General features: G+C 32.5%; 1 pseudogene; it reads right to left on the reverse strand.

Moving 5' to 3' along the window:
• Positions 1-220: 220 nt before the first annotated feature.
• LOC109064020 overlaps positions 221-15,760 on the reverse strand; it is a 53,573-nt pseudogene continuing 38,033 nt past the window's right edge.

The following is a 15,760-nucleotide window of genomic DNA, read 5'->3' on the forward strand; positions in this document are numbered from 1 at the left end:
CAGGCACGACATGCTTCCAATGACAAGTAATTAGTCCGTCTGCAATGAAAGAGTCAGTGCTACGACATAATCATAGCCAGATGCAACACTGTTGATGATTAATATGCAGACCAATGAGACTGCACTGATTTGCATGGACGACTGACCCGATTAGGACACAATAATAACGGAAAATATTAATTTCTCTTGCATTTCTAAATATTTTGCTTCCTTTTAGACTAAAAAAAAATTATATTCTGCAAAAGAATACACAGTTGTGTGAGCAATAAAGATTTCATGAAGAGATTCAACAAAGTGACAAAGAAAGAGATCAGTGTAGGCATGTAGAAAAGGATGAATGCTTATCCAGGCGTCCATAGACTCCGTATTTGCTGTGCATTTTACAATATTAAACTGGAAGAGAAGAGCTGCCGAGGACAAGTTCCTCTTTCTGGGTCAAAATCTGGGGTCAGAGGTCGGCAAAATGAGCTGAAGTGGAAGATCGTATCCGCTTGTCCATCCATCCACAGTGAAATGAGTCGAATGAAAGGAGCTTGAATAAAGCGTTAGTCCTCATGAAGACTAACATTCGTCCAGTCTGAGGTGATGGTGGTTCTGGAGTTCAAGAACGGAGGTTGTGACATCAGCATGGTGCATTCTGGGATACGAGCGGCCCGTGTGATTTTAGTCTTCCTGACACATGGGCAGGTTGACGAAGGTGAAGACGTTATATTCGATCATGATGGAGAAGCAGAGGAAGATGGCGTACAGCACCAGCACATAGACGCCCAGCTTAAAGTCCAGCTTCCACCCGTTCAGATGAATCCCAATAATCTGCAGGTGAAAAAAAACATCCTTTGATTGATTACATACAGGAGTCAATTTGTGCAATGCAGTTCTCATTTCAGAAATTGATATATTAATAAGTCTATAAATAATTAAAAGAATTGGGCTCTCAATTATGAAATGTCTAGACAGGTAAATACACAAATGAATCTGATTACTAAAACATTTCACTAATAAAAACTAAAACTACAAAGCAATTGTCAGTCACTTCAGAAAAAGACTGGAAATAACTCCTTTATATAAAAATAACTTCTTAATTTCTATATTATCAAGTGTTAAACTGAATAGAAAAAAATATATAGTTATTTTATTAATTGTTTTTTTTATTTCTTTAAAAGAATCAACAATTTATCAAAACATTCTCAGCAAATAAAAACTAAAAAATGCAATATTCGGTTTAAGCAATAGTCAATCACTTCATAACATTAAAATAAAAATGTAAAAGTTTCCATTTACGTTTTTATTATTTTTTTATTATTATTTGATTTAAAATAATCAACCATTTGATTATCAGAACATTCAGCAAAAAATCCAATATTCAGTTCACTTCATAACATTAGAAATAACTTTGTCATCTAAACTGTATTGTAATTTCTATATTATAAAGTGTTAAACTGAATATTGAAATTGATCTGTTTTTATTTTTTTTAGTATTTGATTTAAAAGAATCAACAATTTTACGATCAAAATATTCAGACAATTTTTTTATTTTAAGCATTTGTCAATCACTTTGTAATAACATTTTAATTTTATTGCTATTATATTATAAAGTGCTAAACTAAATATTAGTTTAAATTGATACATTTTTATTATTTTATTTATTTAAAATAATTTAGATTAAATACATTCAGCACATAAAATAAAAACCAAAAATACAATCCCTATGTTGTAACATTAGCAATTAATTGTTATTTAATAACATTTATAATATATAATAATATAGTTTCAGTTTATCAGTTTTTATTAGCTGATTTTTTATTATGTGATTTATATTAAAAGAATTGACCATTTAAATATCAAAATATATTCGGGAAAAAAAAAACAATATTGAGTTTAAGCAATTGCCAGTAACTTTGTAATAATATTAGACATTTATTTTTAAATAATTGTTGTTTCTATATTTTTGATTAATTTATTAGGTCATTTATTAAAAATCAACAATTTGATTATCAATATATATTTAGCAAATAAAATAAAAACTGAAAAAGCAATCACTTTTTAATAACATTAGAAATAACCCGTTATTTTATAACATTTATAATATTTAATACTATTGTTTCAATTTATCAGATTTTTGTATTATTATTCTTTTGATTTATTTATCCAGATGTTTATAATTTTTTAAAGAAACATACAATTTTCTCCACACTTAAAGGGATAGTTCACCCAAAAATGAAAATTATGTCATTAATGACTCACCCTCATGTCGTTCCAAACCCGTGAGATCTTCGGAACACAGTATAAGATATTTTAGATTTAGTCCGAGAGCTTTCTGTCCCTCCATTGAAAATGTATGTACGGTATACTGTCCACGTCCAGAAAGGTAATAAAAACATCTTCAAAGTAGTCCATGTGACATCAGAGGGTCCGTTAGAATTTTTTGAAGCATCGAAAATACATTTTGGTCCAAAAATATCAAAAACTAGGACTTTATTCAGCATTGTTTTCTCTCCCGGGTCTGTTATGAGCGCGTTCACAACACTGCAGTTTAGTGATATCCGGTTCGCGAACGAATCACTCGATGTAACCGAATCTTCTTGAACCAGTTCACCAAATCGAACTGAATCGTTTGAAACATGCCGGACACTCCCTCTGAGTTCAAATAAACCAATATCCCGGAGTAATTCATTTACTCAAACAGTACACTGACTGAACCGAGCCAGATAACGAACGAAACATTGACTCGTTCTCGAGTCAAGAACCGGTTTGCATCGGTTTTCGGATCACCGGTAGTGATGGGAAGTTCTGTTCTTCTCCGCGAACCGGTTCTTTCGGACAGTTTTGATTCAATAAAAACCGGTTGCCGAAAACGGGTTCACCAGTTCTTTTGCGCTCGACGTAATGACTTCATTGGCGATGATTGCCCTTGATTCAAGCCCTTGGTTTACCCGCGCTCATAACATTAGCACAGAATCAGTTCAGAATCAATCACCAAAAGAACCAGTTCGGTTCAGACGCGCTGTGTGTCAGTCTGAATCACGCATGCGCAGTATCATCAGCTCCTTGGTTCTCGAATCGGACCCGTCCGACAGAAACGGTTCTTGACTCGAGAACGAGTCAATGGACCAAAATGTATTTTCGATGCTTCAAAAAATTCTAACGGACCCTCTGATGTCACATGGACTACTTTGAAGATGTTTTTATTACCTTTCTGGACGTGGACAGTATACCGTACATACATTCTCAATGGAGGGACAGAAAACTCTCGCACTAAATCTAAAATATCTTATACTGTGTTCCGAAGATGAACGGAGGTCTTACGGGTTTGGAACGACATGAGGGTGAGTCATTAATGACATAATTTTCATTTTTGGGTGAACTATCCCTTTAAGCAATGGTCAAAAATTCTAGTTAAGGAAAAGTATTCATTTTAATGATCATAACTGTGATACCAGAATTAGCAGGTAAATGATTTAACTATGAACAGACCACACAATATCTGTGCTTGCAGAATTCCTCCAAATCAGCACACCTGTCACTCAAAAGTTAAAAAAAAATTTTCAGCAGAATTCACAAAGGGAGTCTACAGCTTGCATCTGAGCCTGATCGAGTCACGAATGGTCTCAGGAGAACCTGCTGATTTACTCACGGTGAGCGCAACAGATCCCAGCAGCAGCACCACAGAGTAAACCAGTCCCCGACTGCTTATCATCACCTGTACGGAGGGAGGAAACAGCATCATCAGCTCCCACAATGCCACTGTGCCATTAAACCATTATGCTAAAAACAGATCTTGTGTTTCAGACTCATGTTCAATAGAAGCTGCTGGTTTCAGAGGGGCACAGATTTATCTCTGTTCAAACAGAACAAGCTGCTGGATGTGCTTACAACTGATCCATAACTGACTGCCATGGTCTGCAGCGCCCAGGGAAGGCCAAGCCCCACCAGAATGTCAAAGACGTTACTGCCGATGGTGTTGGACACGGCCATGTCTCCCAGACCTGCAGAAACGAGATACACTTTCAGACTGAACAAGCAATGCAGGCTCATCTTGCAGATTCAGAGGTCATTTCTCCTAAAGCCACACAAAATAAAGTCTCTGAAGTGTGATGTAGCTTGTCATGATATAATGCAAACCGGTTGCATCTTAATTTGCATAGGAGCAGCATTGTAAAAAGGAAATAAACTGAAAAAGTTACTTATTAAATATAATAATAAGTAATAAGCAACTTAATAAGCAATGCAAAATTGAAAAAAAGTGCTGACAAAAAAAAAAAAAATCCAATAGAGATGCAAAACTATAAATGAAACAGCAGAAAAAGTAGCCACAAGAAGTACATTTTACCAAAATAAAATAAAAAATAATAGTATTTATATTAAAATAAATCAATAAGATTATTATTAACAATAACAACAACCATTGTTGTTTTAATTTATAAAATAACTAAATATTTAGTAAAATAAAAATATAACAATAACAACAACAACAAAACATTATTTTATATTTTTAGTTCATATTAAGTATTGTTAACAAACTGAGCCTCACTTTAATTTGTTTATGTTTTTTTAGATTAAATTAAATTAAATTAAATTAAAATTTAAATTTAAAATTTTATTTCTGAGTGCCCATGCACAAAAACACTTGCTCAAAAATATTTAACTATAAAAATTACATTGGGTGCCAGAAATGATCAAATAAGTATTTTTCAATTGAAATGCAAAACTATAAAGTAAACAGCAGAAAAGCAGCCACAAGTGTTTTATTTAAATGTTAAATATTTATTTAAACATTTAAATGTTAAATATAAAAGTGTTAAATGTTAAAGTGTTTCTATATAGGATTATTTTATAAAACAAAATAAAAGATTTTGGTCAAATAAAAAACAACAATTTTTATTATTATTATTATTATTATTATTATTATTATTATTATTAATTAAACAAATAAAAAAATATTTAGTCAAATGCAGCTGTTAATCATAGTGTCATCACTATCAAAATATTGCGCTCAGAAAAAAAAAAAAAAAAAAAAATCAATCATTGGCTCAAAAACATGGACTATAAAAATACCACTGGGTGTCAGAAATTACACACTTATTCTTTTAGATCACTTCAATGTAATATGAGCCTCGGTATTTTTCTATGGATGGAAGAGTCAAAAGAGAAGCAGTACAAACTCATCGTAAGAACTATATTCTGTACGCTAATCTTGGATTCTACATAGAGCAGATGGCATTGAGATGCAGTCCATGTCTGAAGTAAAGTGATTGATAGTGACACAGGAACAGGAAATCACATTATCTGTTCTGTTCTGCTTTGATCAGATACGTGAAAGTAAAACAGTCTGTGTTTCATGTTAAATTCATCCTGCCGCAGTTTTATTGATCAGAAGGGCGCGATCGATCTACCTTGACGAGCCACGATCAGACTGGCGATGCAGTCCGGGACGCTCGTGCCCGCCGCCAGAAACGTGATGCCCATGATGACATCGGGAATGCCGAGCGTGTATCCGACGATCGTCACCTAGAGGACAGAGTAAAGCTTTGATAAAAACAAGACAGACAATCCGAGGAGAGAGAGAGATTGACAGCCGTGTCGCACGTACCATCCACACCATGAAGTAGGAAAAGACGGCGATCCAGACGGTGGAGAGGATGAAGGAGAGCATGAAGCATCTCTCCCAGCGAGACTTGGCACAGTTTGGGATGGTGAAGTACAGGATCAACAACAACGGCCAAGAGATCAGCCATTTAATTCTGTTCATACAGCCGGCTGAAACACACAACGTACAGATTTACAAAATCACTCATTTTCTGTTCCTTTAACCCTCATGTTGTTTTCCAGTCATTTTGACTGGGACAGGATTTTCTTTTTCCTGAAAATGCTAGTGAATGTTATCGTATTAGACCAGTGGTCACCAAGCTTTTTAAGCCCAAAATCCCTGACCTCAGCCTTTCTACCTAAGATCTAACTAATTTAAAGAATTGATAGAAAAAAGGCAATCCAGATTGTCCTTCCAATTTGAGGCCTTTTATTTAGTATTTTAATTAGTGATGCACTGATCATGATTTCTCATGGGCCATTTAGATTCTAGTTGTTTTTATTTTAACAAGCAAATTGCATGCAAATTGGGCATAAAGCAAATGGTTGTAAATCTCTCATTATGCCAAATATCAAATGCATTCTTTAAATCTAAGGCCTCACTCATCTCAGTTTTTGAGTAAAAATTACCAAAATTATCCACAAATGTGACACTGGAGCACAAAAGCAGTTTTAAGTCGCTGGGGTATATTTGCAGAAATATCCAAAAATTAGGGCTGTCAAATGATTAATCACGATTAATCACATACAAAATAAAAGTTTTGTTTACATAATATATGTATGTGTACAGGGTATATTTATTATGTATATATAAATACACACACATAAATTATATATTTAGAAAATATTTACATGTATATACATTTATATATTTATATTCTTATATTTTATATTATATATATAAATATATTAAATATATAAACATAACATATTCTTCTTAAATATATACATGCATGTGTGTGTATTATATATACATAATAAATATACACAGTATACACACATATATTATGTAAACAAAACTTTTATTTTGGATGTGATTAATCGTGATTAATCATTTGACAGCCCTACCAAAAATACATGGGTCAAAATTATTGTTTTTTCTTTTATGCCAAAAATCATTGGGATATTAAGTAAAGATCATGTTCCATGAAGATATTTTGTAAATTTCCTAATGTAAATATATAAATTTTTTTAATTAGTAATATGCTTTGCTAAGAACTTCATTTATGACAACTTTAAAGGTGATTTTCTCAATATTTAGATTTTTTTGCACCCTCAGATTCCAGATTTTCAAATAGTTGTATCTCGGCCAAATATTGTCCTATATCATACATCAATGGAAAGCTTTTTTATTCAGCTTTCATGTGGTGTATTAATCTCAATTCCGAAAAATTGACCCTTATGACTGGTTTTGTGGTCCAGGGTCACAAATTATGTTTATTTCAATCAAAAACTCAGCAGCATGAGCTCATAGCAATCACTTCCAAAAAGAAGTACAAAACCTGTGCTAACTGAAAGAAAACAAGTCGACAAAAAAAAAATTAATCCAAGATATGGTGAAAATATAGCATACAATTTTTGTACTTGTTTAGGTTTTGTTTCGAGTCAAAAATGACCCGCCTACAAAAATTGCTTGAAAATCTCTCATTATGCAATATTATTACCAAATATTGAATTCAGTCTTTTGATCAATATGTTTTCTCTCAGTTAGCACAGGTTTTGCATCTCTTTTTGGAAGTGACTAATAATAGGACTAAGTGATCTCAGTTTTTGAGTGAAAATTGCCAAATAAATTATCCACAAATAATCCAAAAAGAGACATAAAACCTGTGCTAATTGTAAGAACACAAGTTGGCAAAAAAAATACTGAATCCAAGATTTGATTCAAATATAGCATAATGAGATTTACAAGCAGTTTTTAAAAGACCTATCATTTTTGATCGGGAACACTTTGTAAGGTAAAGGATTAGGTTAACTCTGGGTTCCTCACCTGGTAATCTGAACGGTGAGGTGAGCTCACTCTCTTTCTCTTCAGTGGTTTTGTCTTCTGGCACGTTTCCATTCTCAATGTCTGGCTTACCGTCCACCACAGCTGTCTCCACACCGTTAGCCGACTGGACCAACCTCTGACGCTACACACAACCAAACACTGTTCTAGAAATGCATCAACATTAAAAGTCTGGCTGATACTGATGAGCTGATGATAAATGGCTGATATTACAATTTTTGCACTATTTTTTAAAAAAAAATAAAATAAAAAAAATAATAACAACAATAATAAAAAAAATCATTTAGACATCACTACAATATGAAAAATACATTTTCATTTAGATTTTTGATGAAAATTACATGTAACAGTCTTATTAAATTATTCATTAATTTAAAGCATCATTCAAAATTTTGGGCTCAGTAAGATTTAAAAAAGAAATAATAATATTTTTACTCAGTAAGGACACATTAAGTTGATCAAAAGTGACAGTAAAAACATTTATAAGGTTCTTTTCAAATAAATAGAATAAATAAATGCTATTAATCAAAGAATCCTTAAAAAAAAAAAATGTCACCATTTCCAGGAAAGTATTACGGAGTATTCAAGATTGATAATAATGATCAGAAATGTTTCTTGATCAGCAAATCAGCATATTAGAATGATTTCTGAAGGATCATGTGACACTGAAGACTGGAGTAATGATGCTGAAAATTCAGCTTTGATCACAGAAATAAAATACACTTTTAAATATATTCATACAGAAAACTGTTATTTGAAATTTGAATAATATTTCACAATATTTTACTGTACTTTTTATCAAATAAAAAGTCTTGGAGAGCACAAAAAGAGACTTTTTTATATTCAAAAATATATAAAAAAAAATACCGAACCCAAATTTTACTTAATTTATATTATTTTAAATATTTGTTTTAATTGTCATGAAAATAATGACAAATTAATAAAAAAATAATAATAATACAAAACAATATTTTAATAATGTGAGATTTACCCTTTCATGTCTTTATATATGCTGCAAATACACTGCAAATATATATGCATATTTTTTAATAAACATGAATACTCCATAAAACATTTTCATATTTATTTTCATTTTTTAATTGTATTTATTATTATCATTTTGCTGTATCAGAGTGTGCATTCAGGTGCCATACCTCTGTTATAATGAGACGACTGGCCATGCGCAGACGAGTCTTGGGTCCGAAGTGGTTTGTGACCATCACATGCACACGGAGGCTTGATTGAGGGGGTAGTTTGTTTGGAGGGCGTTGGTTGTTTATTTAATCATCAATACCGAACCTCGACTGTAAAGCTTACTGGACTTGACTTGAGAAAGACAAAATAAATATCCATAAAATAACACACAAAACACTGAGTATATCAGGACTGATTTCTTTCTTACTATTCAAAAACAACATGTTTTTAAGCACTTACATGAGACATTTACTCCATCTCAAATTATTAGCTATATTTTCAGAAAAGCATCAGAAAAACAGTGTGCAGTAAACACAGAAAGGTTTAGTAAGACTAAACAGGCAGGCAGAGTTAAACGTGAAGATACCGAGGCCAAAAAACAAGCAGATGAGGAATGAAGAAAGAGACAAACTCTGGTGGAAAGAGTAAAGAGACAGAAGTGATGGATGAGGCAGTGACTGTACCTCTCAATCACAGCGAGAAGCAAAAGAGCTGAGATCTCAAGAGCTGGAAAACATACTGCATCTGCTTTGACACTGAATCAGGAGAACATTTGTCTCACAAAGATAAAACATAGTTGGACAAAAGACCAGTCATGCTGTTCAGAACATGTGCAATAAATAAGACCAAGACGTCCAAGAAATATATCTGTAAAAATCTAGTTTAAAACAAACACACCAAACTCTTAGAAATGCCTTCTTTGTTTTCATGTTGCTTTTATCCATTGACATTTTCTTGAGGTCTTAATATTTAATAACCTGAACTAACTTTGAGAATAAAGATCAAATGAAAAATTATCTGATATTTTTAAGAATAAGAATCTTACTGGTAAAAATGCCTTTGAAAAGAACTTACAGTACAAGATTATGCCAAATTGTAAAAAAATAATGTCTTCGTGGTAATAAGGATTTTATTTGTTTATTATGAGCTTCTTCATTATACTGTATGTTATAATTTAATATATATTTTTTCTATAATATATCATTTCATGTTTGTGTGTTTATATATATATATATATACACACACACACACACACACACACACACACACACATTCAGTAATTGAATACATTATTCAAGTAACTATGTTTTTTTTATATATATAAATTGAAAAAAAAAATAATTCTGCTTTTTAATAAGACATTTATTGGTAACTCTTATCAATATGGTCCCATTAGTTAACATTAGTTAACTACATTAGTTAACATGAACTAAAAGTGAAATATACTTGTAAACCATTTATTAATCTCAGTTTGTATTAATTTCAACATTTACTAATTCATCATTAAAATTAATGGACCTGAAGTAACATGGACTAACAATGAAGAGTTGTACTTTTATTAATTAACAAAAAATTTATAAATACTGTAACAAATGAATTGTTAGTTAATATTAGTTAATGCATTAATTAACGTTAACTAATAAACCTTATTGTAAAGTGTTCCCCATTTATTTCTTCACAAGCTTATTCATTTTATAATAATAATAGTTTTGTGTAATATATTTTAAAAATAATGTCATTTAGTAACTGAAAACATCATTCAAGTCACAGTATGTATGAATTACAATTCTCACATTATAGACATATACATAAAGACACCCTAGAAAGATTATAATTTTTTATTTTCAGATGTTTGGAGCATAACTGACTGTATTTAAAACTTGCAGAACTCTTGAACGTACAGTATTTTACATTTTAAACACGTTACATTTCATGTATCTCATTTTTTGTACTGTATGGAACATAGGTATGGAATTATGGAGTATAACTTGTTTTAAAGCCTGTCTGTTTAGTCTTACCTGGACCCAGCAGCGGTATGGACGGATCGTCCCAGATACAGTCTAAACTGTCTTTACCGTCCTCCAGTTCACTGCCGGCCGCTGCGTTTCCATTGGCAACATTCTTGTCGCTCCGTCTTGTGAAAAACTTCTGCAGGCTTGCATTAAACCTAATACAGACAAAAACAAAATGAGAATTTTCTTTCACACAATTTCAGTCTGCTTTGCTCATCAAAGCTGCATGGATTTGATCTTGGGGTGAGTTAGAATTTTTAATGTTTTGGAATATTATTACAATTTAAAATAACACTTTTCTATTTGAATATATTGTAAAATGTAATTTATTCTTGTGATCAAAGCTGATTTTTACTGTCACACAATCCTTCAGAAATCATTCTAATATGCTGATTTGCTTCTCCAGAAATTTCTGATTATTATCAATGTTGAAAACAGCTTCATATTTTTGTGAAAATTGTGATCCATTGTATTTTTCAGGATTCACAGATGAACAGAAACTTCAAAAGAACAGCATGCATTTGAAATAAGAATTTAATCATAAATGTATTTCCTGTCACTTTTGATCAATTTAATGTGTACTTCTGAACATAAATCACAATATTTTGAACTTGATTCTATTTGGCAAGCGTGTGTATATATACACTCACTTCATGATGAGGATATATACAGCATACATGACCACCAGCACCAGACTCTCCCACCTGAAACACACCATCAAAACCAGACATCAGACGGAGGATTACAAAAATCAGACAAGAGTGCAAAACAAAAACAGACTCACCACACAATCTTTTCATCATAGATGAACTGATGTCAGGTTACAAGAAGACAAACAAAAAGATAACCAGTGCAGTTACAGTCTAGTTCCAGTAGAATTTTAATTGAGAAGAAAAGTTAAGCTAAATAAATGTTAATATTCAGCATCATTTTTTTTTTTAAATCAATATATGTATCCCATATTATTCCCAATTTGTTTTTGATGTTTGCACAACATATTTGCATGTCCACGTCCTCAGTTAATGGTCACATGACAGACAGGTAAACAAATGTGTTTTAAGTGTTTTTATCTTTATTGTTACTTCATTATTATTATTTCACATTTGTATGATTTTATTAATTATTAGTTTTTCATCAACTCTGCATTACAGGATGCTGTTGCAATGATTATACGGTTTATTTGAGACTCACCACAATTAGAGCAATTATAGACAATATGTAGAAGAAAGAATCACGGAAAACTGCCCACCGGGTCAGTAACACCACCTACAGACATCAACACAGACTACTGTTAAATACATAGGCATAATGCACACTGTACACTGAATACCACTTATGATTTACAAACAAAGAAAACATGAAATGAAATGTTATTAATATTGCAAAAAAAAAAAAAATCACTTTGAAATGGAAGTTGAGTGCGATACATTTTTCCATGTTGCACATTTTGGCAAATGCATTGACCGCATATTTTCTTAAATATTTACTTTGAAAAAATCTAGATTCCTCAATAGCTGTGAAGCACGTTCAGAAAAGTGCCACATCTTATCAAAAAGCACTTACACTCATAAAAATAAAGTAAAAGAAGCGTAGAAGAACCATTTTGGTTCAACAAAGAACCTTTCAGTAAACATTTCTTAAAAGAACCATTTTTTTTCTTAGTATGAAGAACATTTTAGTCATCTGTAGAACCTTATTCCACTATAAAGAACATTTTGTGGATAGGAAAGTTTCCACGGATGTTAAATGCTCTTCATGGAACCATCAATGCCAGTAAAGAACATTTCTTTTTAAAGGTTTTTGAGGTTCTTTGGAATTTAAGTTCTTGATGTCTCATTCCAGATTCTTCATATCAGTGTTTTGGCGCTGGATTCTTAAATGCACCATTATCTCTAGATGGTTTTCTATAGATGCATCAATACAATACTGCTAAGTCAGATTATTTTCCACAAACTGGTTCTTTTGGACAGTTTGTTTAAATGAACATGTTCAAATGACTGATTCACCAGTTAATTTATGTAATTATGCAATGTATGTGGAATAGTTTTTGCTCCTTTTGAGTTGGAGCGACTGTCAGGAATGTCCAAAAGTGAGTTTTGATTGAGTAACTTGAGTAACCACAAACTGTTTCAGATGGTTCAGTCCAGTTTGGTGAACCGGTTCAACTAGTTCATGATTCGATCATGAACCGGGCATCACTCCGGACCATTTGCCTGAGGCTCTGAATTACAGGTAATAATGTTGGAAATAATGTTCGGTGTCTTGCACAGATTGATAATTTCTCTTCATAAGACCTCTATATATCGTCAGGAGCCATGGGTATTCATTTTGTGCTATCTGATATATAAAGAAAAACCTTCTTTACTGTTCTACACAAGGAAAAAGTCACCTACATCTTTGATAGCCTGAGGATGAGTAAATTAACAGCAAATTTTCATTTTTAGGTGAACTGTCCCTTTAAGGCTGCTTTTGGAGAAGATGCACAAACACACCTGCCCGGCAAAGATCCCACAAAGTCCAATGATGCAGAGAATATTGAAGACGGCAGAACCGACGATCGTTCCAACTCCAACATCACCGTGAGTGATGAAGACACCTGAAAACAGACACAGTAAGCAAGAGCGCTGCACGAAAAGAGCAGGAACAACGATTATGTGACTTTACCTATAACAGAAGCGAAGAGTTCAGGCGCTGAGCTCCCCGCCGCCATGAACGTGGCGCCAGCCACATCCTCGCTCAGATTCAGCTTCTGCACAACACAATAAAAGCAGATGATTCATATCCAACAAAGCCTTTGGCACAAACACTGCCCAAATCTGGAGCAGTATGTTTTATGAGCTTCTGAAAGCCTCAAAGTGGGTCAGAGGAAGAACAGCGCAGATTCTGCTGCTGCTCTCATTGTACCGCGGTATTACTCAGATCAACTGGGAATTCACTTCTAAACAATCCTACCTCACAGATTTTTTCAAGAGACATCACGAAGTAGTCATCACACACGATTGCCAAAGCAAGGAACATGTAGAGAGCCTAGAAGAAGACGAGAGAACACTGTCAACTCCAACTCTTTAATGGTACTTACTCTTTAAATACCATTGAGGTGCACGTGGAGACTTTTAATTTAGTCTCCTGCTGCTTAGATGTTAATTGAGGTCAGAGTTGCCAATATACAGTACCATAGTCTGCGATCAAAAGTCAGAGATTTCAATATGAACTCAAACATTTCTCATCAAATATTTCTGGACCAAATGATTAAAGTTATACAATCCACATTCATTTTTAGCTCTGCAATTCTAGGCCCAAAACAGACTCTACTCTAGTTTGTGAATGCTAATGTTATTAGCTACAAACACTGGATTTTGCGTCAGATTTTAATACATTTAATTTTAATCATTCAGCCAGCACTTTATCCACAGGGACTTAAAATGAGGAAAATCACAGTCATTTTATAAAGTCGAAACCACAAGCCACGTTTAAGCTATGGGAGAGCAGATGTATAAATGTTTTTATTTTTTATTATAATTTACTGACAGGAAGTCCCATTGGTTTAAGTGCATTGTGTTATGGCAGAGTTAAACTGGTTAAACTAACAATGTTTATCAGTGTTGTTACTGATACCAGTACTGATACTGAAAAGCCAACTACTAAAAATTGTTTTCATCTACTGAATTTAAGCCGAAATAACATTAAAATTACATGGAAAACTCAAAATAATCTGAAATACTGAATGTTAAAACATTAAACGTTGAAACATTTTAGCGTAATAATCAAAAATTCGAAGTTTTGCCTTGGTAACTAACTGAAATAAGTTCAAGAACTAAAGGACTAGAACTAAAACTGAGATAATAAATTTATATAAAGAAAATAAATTTAAGATAAATAGAAACAAGAATTTAAATTAAAAACATAAAAAATGCTAAAACTTAAATTCAAATCAAAATTAAGATATAAAAATAAAAGCTAATTCAAAATATTATTAAATACTATAAAAGTATACAAATTACAAATGTTATTAAAGTATTTATTATTTAGTATATAAATACTAAAATTACACCAATGTGTGGAGCAGTGTTATTTTAGTATCACTGATATATACTATTATAGTTTTCTTTTTTAAATTATATTTTATTTTTATATTTTGTTTTGTTTTTTATTTTAGTTAAAGTTTTAGTAATGTTGTGTTTTTGTCATTTTCATTAGTTTTTGTTTTTCAGTTTAGTTTTTTAATGCACACATTTGTGTTGTGGCACTCTTGTAAACAAAAGCCACAAAAATACAAAACAAAAGAAAACAAAAATAACAACTTCATTCAGGGTGAGTAATTAATGACAGTAAATAACTTACCCTATTAGTAATTAATCCCTTTAAAAATAACAAATAACACATTTGAAGAAACTCTTCGCCCCCTACAGTACTGAGGTTTGTTTCCACCAGAGAAATGTAATGATGTGCAACAGGATTGCAAGCCTAGAACAACACATTCACAGTATGTTTCTGACCTTACTGTATATCAACTACTGACCCAGTGTGTCTCTATTCACGTCTCCTAAAATAAATACTTTCAGGAGAAGCACATGTGAAAAACCTCTAAAACCCCTGAGAACTGAAAGCTTCCAGAAACTCGCTGCTCGCGTTCACCTGTCGTTTATCATGGCTGTCAGCTCCAGGATGCTGTCTCTCCTCCACTGAACCCGTTTCCTCCTCTGCATGCACAATGTGCCCTTGCTCTCCAGGCCTGACTGGATTCCATCTCTCCAAACAATTCACATCTGCGTTCACAGCAAATCCTTTCCTTATCTAGCTTAATGAGCTGCCAACCCAATACAAGCTCCTGTTTATTCACAATTTGAAACCAAAGCAAATGCAAGCAAACATTATGATGACCTTCAGCGATGAGGATGATGGCAGCATCATAACATAGCTCACGTTTGTTTACTTAGAAAGTCGATTTACACCTAAAACAGCTATAGTTTCGTTCTTCCACCCTTATAATTAAGTAGGCTGTTTTTACTGTATAATTGACCTTTAAGATGTCTATACTATATGTGATGGCCTTTAATAACTGACAAATGGGAAATAAGTAATAGACTGAAATCTACATAACTGTCAAAATTAAATGTATATAATATATTTTATATATTATATATATATATATATATATATATATATATATATATATATT

The sequence above is a fragment of the Cyprinus carpio genome, chromosome A20 (assembly GCF_018340385.1).
Source record: "Cyprinus carpio isolate SPL01 chromosome A20, ASM1834038v1, whole genome shotgun sequence".
NCBI lineage: Eukaryota > Metazoa > Chordata > Actinopteri > Cypriniformes > Cyprinidae > Cyprinus > Cyprinus carpio.